This window comes from Herpailurus yagouaroundi, unplaced genomic scaffold, assembly GCF_014898765.1.
Source record: "Herpailurus yagouaroundi ecotype Mexico unplaced genomic scaffold, PumYag 187, whole genome shotgun sequence".
In the NCBI taxonomy this organism is placed as follows: Eukaryota; Metazoa; Chordata; class Mammalia; order Carnivora; family Felidae; genus Herpailurus; species Herpailurus yagouaroundi.
Window position 1 is genome coordinate 30,929,299 of NW_024412418.1, and position 9,128 is coordinate 30,938,426.

Below are 9,128 nucleotides of genomic sequence, written 5' to 3' on the forward strand. Positions count from 1 at the left end.
GTGTGTGTGTGTGTGTGTGTGTCTATGATGGGACTTGCCCAGATGGCATATGGACATCTTTTCTCTCCCAGACCATGGCTGACACAGGACAGGTTTCCTCAAAATAATGGATGCTCTCCTCTCAATTGAACCTTTGTGTGGAGAGGGGCTCACATGCCGAAGTGGATTTGGCCTGCACACCCCCTCCTCTGAAAGACATCAAGGGTATCATTGTCTTCACGCACTAATAAGCACTGCCAGGCAGTTGGCTTTGCTTTCCTTGTGCTCTCTTTTCGCAGTGACATCTGCGGGTCTTCAGCTGGCATTCCGGGTACCGTGCAAGAGAGGGCAGGAGGGTGAATGACGGGGGGAGGGCGGCCCCAGTCCCAATGGCAATTTTTTACCACTTGTAAATGTACCTACATTTTTGCAGTTAAAAGTGCACTCTGCAAGAAGGACCCCAGACCTTTCATTGGACAAATGGAGCTCTGAAAAGTCCTAAACCGGCCCACATGCTCTGTTGGGATGTAGAACGGCGTAGAACACGGTGATGCAGAAGTGCCGAAAGCTGGATTTGAATGCTGGTTCCTACCGGCTGTGGTCCCTGGGTTTGTTACTGTTCTTTTCCTCATCTGTGAAATGGGAGAATAGGGTGGTTCTGGGTACCCAGTGAGATACTGCGTTTATGTGCATAGCACAGCGGCCCCGAGAGAAATCGCTCTCGACCCATGGTAGCTCTTGCACCTAGCCCCTGATCTGGTGTCAAAATGAAGGATGGTAAAGAAATAACCCTAGGGTTCTGGGGGCAGTTATCTCGTTGGAGGAATCTCTGCTGAAAGGTTTCCAAAAGGCATGAAATATTTTTTTCCTGGGTTCCCTCTGGGCGTGAAGCCTCTCTTCCATGCTGTGATTAGACGCCTGTAATCTGAGCTTCCCATCTTGAGGTCCGGCTCAATGGACCTGTTTTCCTTCTTGTCCCCCCCAGCAGTGTTCTCAGGCTGGCTAGACCCATCCATCAGAGGCTCTGAGGCTTGTAGGGGGAAGAGCCGAGCTGGGAGTGGAGCAGTCAGTCTGCAAGGAGAAGCGGCCACTTACTCCCACCTCTGCGGCAAGAAGTTCAATCCGCTGATGGGGCAGGAAACCTTCAGGATGGGCTCAAGTAGCAGCCGGGCACGTGTAAATGCAGGACCGGCCATCCGTTGGCCGCCACCTCAAATGACAGGTGCCCCAGCTCTGCCTGCAAAGGCAGTGCCTCCCTGCTCACCAAGGCGGGGGCTGCCTTGCAGAACTGGTCCCTGTGCTGAGCGGAGACAGGAAGGCTAAGAAGGAATCATCCTGTTTCTGCCCTGGGCCCAGAGGGTTCCCAGCTCCCAGGGCAGACAAGAGGGGAGATCTGGGAAAGAAGTCAGGATGGGGGGGGGGGTCACGCTCACCCCCAGGGGCCCGTCTGAGCAGAAGCTGAAAGGCTAACTGTGAAGCTGGGGTCACTTCCCCACTGTGCCCTCACCAGACCCCCGAGGATACGAAACAAGAGAGGGTCTCTAACCAGCGAGGAGGGGAACAGAGCCCAGCTGTGGGCAAACCCCGGCTCCCTTCCCTGGCCCGGGCCCTGGGCCGTGGGTGTGGAGGGAGTACCCCAGCCAGAGTAGCGCCCCTCCAGCTTCAGGGTGTGGGCCCTGAATCATGTGCGGCCTTGCTGAGATGCAGACCTAAGATGCAGGGCCTGACTCTGCATTTTGAGGAGACCTCAGGCAGGGCCATGCTGCTGGGCCACCTTGCGGACCGCACTTGGCCTGAGAAAGCATCGGGGTCAACGACACACAGAAACAAGGCAAGGGCTGGCAGGGGGCCTTTCTCTTGACTTCCCCAGTGTTCTGGGCGCCACGCCTCTCAGCACAGGTAATTAAGAGCGCTCTCACTTCTTCTGGCCTTTGGGGCTCCCCAGAGTGCCTTTCTGGAGAAGGAGCAGGGCTAGGGCAGGGCTCAGGGATTTGGATGTGGATTTGACGCTCACCAGGTAGAGACGCAGGGCTAGGACCCAGCATAGCCTAGCTGTAGCAGCTGGGGGTGGGGGCAGGCAGATAAGAGAGAGGCAGGTGGAAAAGAGAGAGGCGCGAGGGTGGAGTCACGGGGGAGCTCTGGACACAGGGCTGGGGCTCTGACCCTCATCGGCTGTGACACCTGGGGCAGGCCGACTCTCTGAGCCTCAGTTTCCTCTCGATAAGTGAGTACTAAACATTTAGACGTCAGGATTAGAATAAGGACTAAATAAAGCAACAATTGTGAAAGCATCCAGTGAACTGCTTGGCCCATAACGGTCTCCAATAGCCAATACATTTGGAAATAAAAAGCAAATAAGCCCATGCGGGATCTTGACAGGCAACCAAAGGAGCTTGGCTTGTGCTACCAAGAAGCCAGCCACAAATTAGCCCCAACTCTTCAGTATAGCTAGCCACCCCCCCACCTGCCTCTCTGCTGAACTGCCTCTGAGCGATTATGAGCCCTTACACGGAGCTCAAACAGACACAATTATAGAATTCAAAACCAGTCCTGAATGCAGACCTCTTGCTAATTCCCATCAATCTTTTGCTTTGGTCTGAACTGGTGTGATTCCACAGACCCCGACTTCCTGGAATTATTGGCCTGCTCTATCCGCCCTCACAGCCTCCAAGAGCAGCGGCAGGTTGCAGGGGACGGCACCCTACCCGGGCGTCCTGGGGACACAGCACAGCCTGGGCCTGGGGGCCTTTGCATCTGAAACCTGTCGCAGCTAACAAAAGAAATGACCCATTTCTCAGGGTCCTCGGTAGAAGCTCTCAGAAAAAGGCAGCCTCCAGAATGAATCCTTCCCAAACAAATCAAGCCAAGGCGGCAGCGTTGCCAGGAAGGCTCTGTCTGCGAGGCCGGGCGTGGGCCCTCCTCCCTCCTCTCTGCTCTCCCGGCCTCCCCCTCTTCAGGCCTTCTGGGCTAGACACAGCCTAGGCCACTTTTCATGCTTTTTTTTTTTTCATTTTTTAGGAATAATATTTATAAATGGTTTTGGACCCGGAAACTTGCAACGTTTCCACGGAGTCATTTCCCCGCCCCCCTCTCCCCCGCCCCCCGCCCGCCGCGGTGTTTTTTGTTTTTTTTTTTTTAAGTAGATAGAAACAAAGCCAGCATCTCACAAACAGGCCAAGAGGGAATGATGGCAAATCCACTTAAAATCAGCATGGAGGAGCGCGACCTTACCCCCCTTGTGAGAGAATCTTAGCTGAGGCTGGGCTGGAGGGCCAGGAGTTTCTCCCCAAGCGCAAAGATCTGGATGAGAGTAGGAGCCGAGAGGAGGCTGGGTGGGGGCCCATCAGCATCTCCTCTGGGCGTTTTTCTCCCAAATACCCCTTGCCCTGCCTCCTCCCCTCGACCTCTCCAAAAGTCCAGTGGCCGTCCTATGTCGTGATCGGGAACCTACCTGAGCTCCCTCCCTGGGAGACCGCAGGGGAGGTAACTAAGTTCTCAGTGCCTTAGTTTCGTCACCAGTCAATGGGGCACTACCATATGCATCTCACGGGGCTGCTGTGAGTCTCAGAGGAGTTAACACCCGTGAGGCATCTAGAACATGGCTCAGCACAAAGCAAGGTTCAATAACTTAGTATGTCCCAAACCGCCAGCAACGACCTCTTGATCCCACCTGGGACACCCCAGTCCTTCCTTGGTCCCCCATCTCAGTACGACAACCGCATCCTTCCTGTGGCTCAGGTCCCAAGGCTTGGAGTCATTTTTTTTTTTCCTCTCCTTTCTCTCTCATACCCCACAGGCAATCCACCTGCAAATTTTGTCAATTCCACACTTACATTCAGACTCCAGTGGGTTCAGCCCCCGACCGACACCACACTCCAAGCTAAGTGTCACCTTTCGTATACACTACTGCTGTAGCCTATGCTACTCTCTAGTCCTGGCCCCCAATCTCTCCTCCACACAGCCTCCAGAGTAATCCTTTAAAAAAGCCAAGTTTTCACTAGGGCCTAGAAGGTCCTACGTGACCCAGACCCCCCTCCTCTGGGATGCTATCACCTCCTTCTCTTCCCCTTGCTCACTTTCCCCAGCCACACTCTCTTCCTTCCTGCTCCTTAAACCCGCCAAGAATGCTCCTGCCTCGGGCATTTGCACTTTCTATTCCCTCTGCCTAAAACACTGTTCCCTCAGAAACCTTAGGGCTCCTCCTTCGCTTCCGTCAGGTTCTGCCCACATGTCACCTCATCAGAGAGGTCTTCCTCGAACCTCCTGTATAAAAACCTTTCCTCAGCAGCGCCTGGGTGGCTCAGTCGGTTACACATCCGACTCTTGATTTAGGCTCAGGTCATGATCTCACGGTTTGTCGGTTTGAGTTCCCGCGTGAGGCTCCATGCTGACAGTGAGGAGCCTGCTTGGGATTCTCCCTCTCTCTCTTCTCTTCTCTCTCTCTCTCTCTCTCTCTCAGAATAAATACTCCCCCCCGCCCAAATAAAAAGAAAAAAAGAAAAACCTTTCATCATGTGCTATGCCCATTTCTCTGCTTTATTTTCCTTTTTAGCTTATTGCTGGTTAATGTTATAAATCTGGGGGTTTTGTGGGTTTGTTCCCCCTCTCCTTCCTCTATTTTAAGCCCTAATATAGCAGTGGCTTCATTGCTTTTCCCCAGTGCTTTATTCTAAGTCTGCAGAAACATGCCAGGCACATAGTAGGTGCTTTGTAACCATTTATTGAACAACTCTCTCCCTCCATTCCCATCCCCCTCTAAGGCAGCTCCAGGCTGTGCCCAGTTTCATTTGCCTACAACACAGATCACATGATGCTCCTTCATTGCTTAAGAACCACCTGTGGCCCCTTGCTGTCCACAGGGCAAAGCTACTGTATCATATAGAAGCTCTCTTGGGGTCTGGTCCCACCCGGCCTCAGATTCCTCTATTGCCCTCAGCAAACCCTGTTCTCCTGGAGCAGTAGTGTGTCATTGTCCCCTGAGTCACGGTGATCTTTTGCTCACACTGTTCCTTCAGCTTGGTCCATCTGTCAGACTCACTAGAGGGGGTTGAATGGTGCCCCCCCCAAATGATATGTCCATCCAGAACCTGTGTCGGTGACCTTTATATGGAAAAAGGGTCTGTGCAAATGTAATTAAGTTAAGGATCTCAAGATGAGATCATCATGGATTAGGGTGAGGTCTGCATCCAATCACAAGCTGTCCTTGTGAGAGACGAGATGGAGAGAAGACACAGAGGACAAGACGATGTGAAGACAGAGGCAGAGACTGGAGTGCTGTGGCCCCAAGCCAAGAAACACCAGAGCCACCGGAAGCTGGAAAAGGCATGGAACAGACACGTCCCAGACACCTGCCAGCACCTTGATTTTGGACTTCTGGCCTCCAGAACGGTGAGGGCATAAACTCCTGTCGTTTTAAGGCACCAAGCTTGTGGTTATTTGTTACAACAGCCACAGGAAATTCGCATGCTCCCCTTCAAAACTGTTGTACAGATGCAGTCCTGGGCTCCCAGCCGTGCTGGGTCTGAGGTGACCTTTCTGCACTTAGATGCCCCTGCTTCCCTGGCCAAAGCTGATTCGACCAAGGATAGACAGGAGGCCCAGGCTGGGCCGGACAGTGGCACGGGCCTTGGGAACTGTATGGTGAGGCCACAGGGCGGGCGCTGATGGAGGAAGGTCATCCAGGCTCAGAGCTGGGACACATGGGGTCGTACAGGGAAAGGGAGCTGAGCAGAGATGTGCAGGATGGACACCAGCGACAAAGGAGACCAGGGGTCATGACGACTCTCTGGCTCCCAGAGGGAAGGTCCTGCTCATTGCTTTCGAAAGGCTCCCTTGTACTTCTCTGTTATCCACCTCCCCACCCCACTTTCCCTTGACCTGGCTTTTCCTTGAGAAAACTGCTTTTCCTTCCAACCAAATCAATCCTGATCTAATGGCCGAGCTCCAGTGTCACCTCTGTAAGGGCTTCGACTCCACTTCGTGGAGACAGAAGGCCCGAGATTTGGGGCACCTTCAGCTCTGGGTCCCCACCAAGATTCGTTGTCATCGCCAGTGGTGTTCGCATGCCAGTCTCCCTGTAGACTGAGCTCCTCTAGTCATGCAATGATCTCCATGTGTGGGTCCCCATTTCCTAGTCAATTACCCAAACGGATACGGTGGCTGGAACCACAGTGGGCAAACAGATGAAGAAAGGAATGAATGCCGCCCATCTCTGCCCTTGAACTTGGGGTCAGGGTGGGGAGAGAGCAGCTCGTGAGGAGCTTGTGATGGAGCACACGTCAGGGTGGGGGTTGGCGCAAGTAGAGGGATGCTCTGAGCCCGGGGGGGTGGGGGGCGGTGGTCGGCGGGGGGGCTGCTGGGGGAGGCAAGGGGAAGGAGACACCACACTACGGAGGCCGTGGCGTGGGTGACGGCGATCCCCGGAGCAGGCAGAAGACAGTGCTGAGTGGGACAGAGACAGCATCGGCGGCAAGTGGTGGGGAGGGCCTGACTCGGACAGAAGTTCCAAGGTGGGAGCTCTGACGGGAGGTGTGAGCGGGGCCTGTCCTGGGGCCTCTGGCAACTCATCCGCTTAGCTGACGTCCAGCCAGGCTCCGCGCCCAGTGCCAGCTGTGGAGCGATGACATATAGCAGAGTTCAAAAACCAGACTAGAGCTCTTGAGCGAACAAGACTGTATCTGCTATTACAAGGACTGAGACAGAGTCAGCACGTAACCAAAGCATTTAGAGAGCACTTTACAGTTTATAAAGTGCTTCCTCACACATAAATGATTACGAGGTCATGTGGCAGAGTAGGCAAGTGGTGATTGTTGCTGCAGAAGGCCCGAGTTAAGGCCTTGAATCCACCATTTGATGGCTACACAACCTTCAGCTCATAATAACCTCCTTGAGCTTCAAAGTTCCTTGTCTGTAGAATGACACCAATGGTTAGGGTTTATTGAACACTGAATGTATGCCAGCTACTGTTGGAAGTGCCTTTATTTATTTTTTTAACTTTTTAAGACGTTTATTCATTTTTGAGAGACAGAGACACAGTGCGAGCCAGGGAGGAGCAGAGAGAGGGGGAGACACAGAATCCGAAGCAGGCTCCAGGCTCTGAGCTGCCAGCACAGAGACTGACGCGGGGCTCGAACTCACGGACCGCGAGATCATGGCCTGAGCCGAAGTCCGATGCTTAACAGACTGAGCCACCCAGGCGCCCCTGTTGCAAGTGCTTTTATATGTGTCAGCGATTTTGAGCATCAACACAACCCTCTGAAATAAGTACTATAGTTATCCCCATTTTGCAGGTGTGGAAACTGAGGTTTAAAGAGGCTAGGTAACTTGCCTGAGTCACACAACCAACCGCTCAGCCGAAAAAATGACATTTGAACCTACTTATTCCGGTTCCAGAATCCATGACAGCAGTCCTATCTCCGAGGTTTTGGGGGCTGGTAAGGTTAATATACACATAGCTGGTTAGCGGTTAGTGGTAAATACTGGCCATGGTTATTGTTTTGTTCTACACTCGTGGTGGTGTTAGACCATCTGGCTGCTGTAGCAGATGCTGTTGACATCCAGGCATTGCTGTTGGCCTAGCCTAGCGGTCACTCACAATGGTAACAGTGCCCCTCTGCATGGAGGCGCTCTCTCTCTCTCTGAGGGGGATGCTGGACCATCGAAGAGGGCAGGCCGGTAGCGCTGGGGTGCTCACACCCCAGGAGCGTCCTGAGGCATGTGAATCAGTGAATAAATAGCCCATGGGACCACTTCCCAAATCAACGACTTGCATGGCCATCCCTCCCTCGGGGTCCGCTTGGAGGACGAAGCTAAGACACGACGCGGATCAGTTTGGAGACAGAGGAAAAGAAGAGATATCACCTGTTGAGGCTTGCGATTTTTCTGGATGCTGTCAGGGGAAGAGCTAGAGAGAGGAGAGGCACAGATAAGCCCTCAGACAGAAGGGGAAACTCCCAGTAAGGGCACCTGGACCAGGTTCCCCTCACACCGATTCTCAAGCAGAACAGCCCCTCAGCCCACATTTCACTCGACACTTCAAAAAGGCTGGCCATCAAGGGATTCTGGCAAGATCCCCGGTGCCTACGGAGTAGCATACAGGGGCATTCCTTGAAGCCCTGGGACATGAGTGTAGAACGCGCACAAATGAACCCCTCTGGTCTAAATAAACTGAGGTACGGTTTCATGAGGCCACTTTCTTTTCTCCCCACCCACCCATACTCCTCTACTCAAAGGCCATGCTTGTTTGCTTACTTACTTAATCCCGGGCCCTTTGCACCTTCAAACGGCCCCTTTGTGTCAGGGATGAAGTGGAGCATTTCGGCCTCTTGGACACCGTTTTCCGAACGAACTTCCAAACACAGAAGAGCCCAGCTTATGAGCCGTAAGACAGCACTGCGATGTGGGCTCAACGATTCAATGAACGGGAGGCAAGAAGAAAAAGCAAGAGACAGGATGAATTTTCAGCAGGTTCCTCCAGACAAACGGTTTGCAATTTCATTGAAAAGGATGCTCAGGAGGAAGGAGACCAAAGAACATGATGGAAAAAAGAAAATCACTGGCTCAGCAACGTGGCTTCTTCCCCTGACAAGACGGTCATGAGGGAACGGGGACAGGACACATTGAAAAGGGCTGAGAGCCGGCCAGAATGATGGGGAAGGGGGACCGTGTCACCTCAGAATGAGGGCCACTGAAGTCACAGTCCCGGGGCTGGGTTCCAAAGGTTCCCTGCCCATTTTATTCGTGACGAATAAAGCTGTAGAAACACTGGAAATGGAGGTCATCTGGCTGGAAGTGCCCTGGAAGGTCCACATGGGGAGAAGCTTTCAGGGAACGCAGTCGGAGTGAAAAAGCAACACAAGAATTTTTTTAAAAAGAAAAAAAAAAACCCTGGCCATGAAAGAATATATTATATATTATTCATATTAATATTTATAGAGTATATCTGAATGTATTATTCAGAACTGACTAAAGAAAATATGGGGGGTGGGGGGTATTTGCATTGCAATGCCCCCAGTTCCAGGGGTTCAGGCTCTTCCAGTAAGAGGAAGGATGACCTACTGGGCAAAAGCTTGGCTATGGAGCCAAACCTCCTGTGAAGGGATCCCCCAGCTATGCCACTGATGTGCTGGGTGACCTTGGGCAAATGCTTG

General features: G+C 52.8%; 1 protein-coding gene across 2 annotated transcripts in view; it reads right to left on the reverse strand.

Annotated features, from left to right (window-relative positions):
* NAV2 (neuron navigator 2) overlaps positions 1-9,128 on the reverse strand; it is a 742,917-nt gene that overhangs the window by 490,493 nt on the left and 243,296 nt on the right. The window lies entirely within an intron of this gene.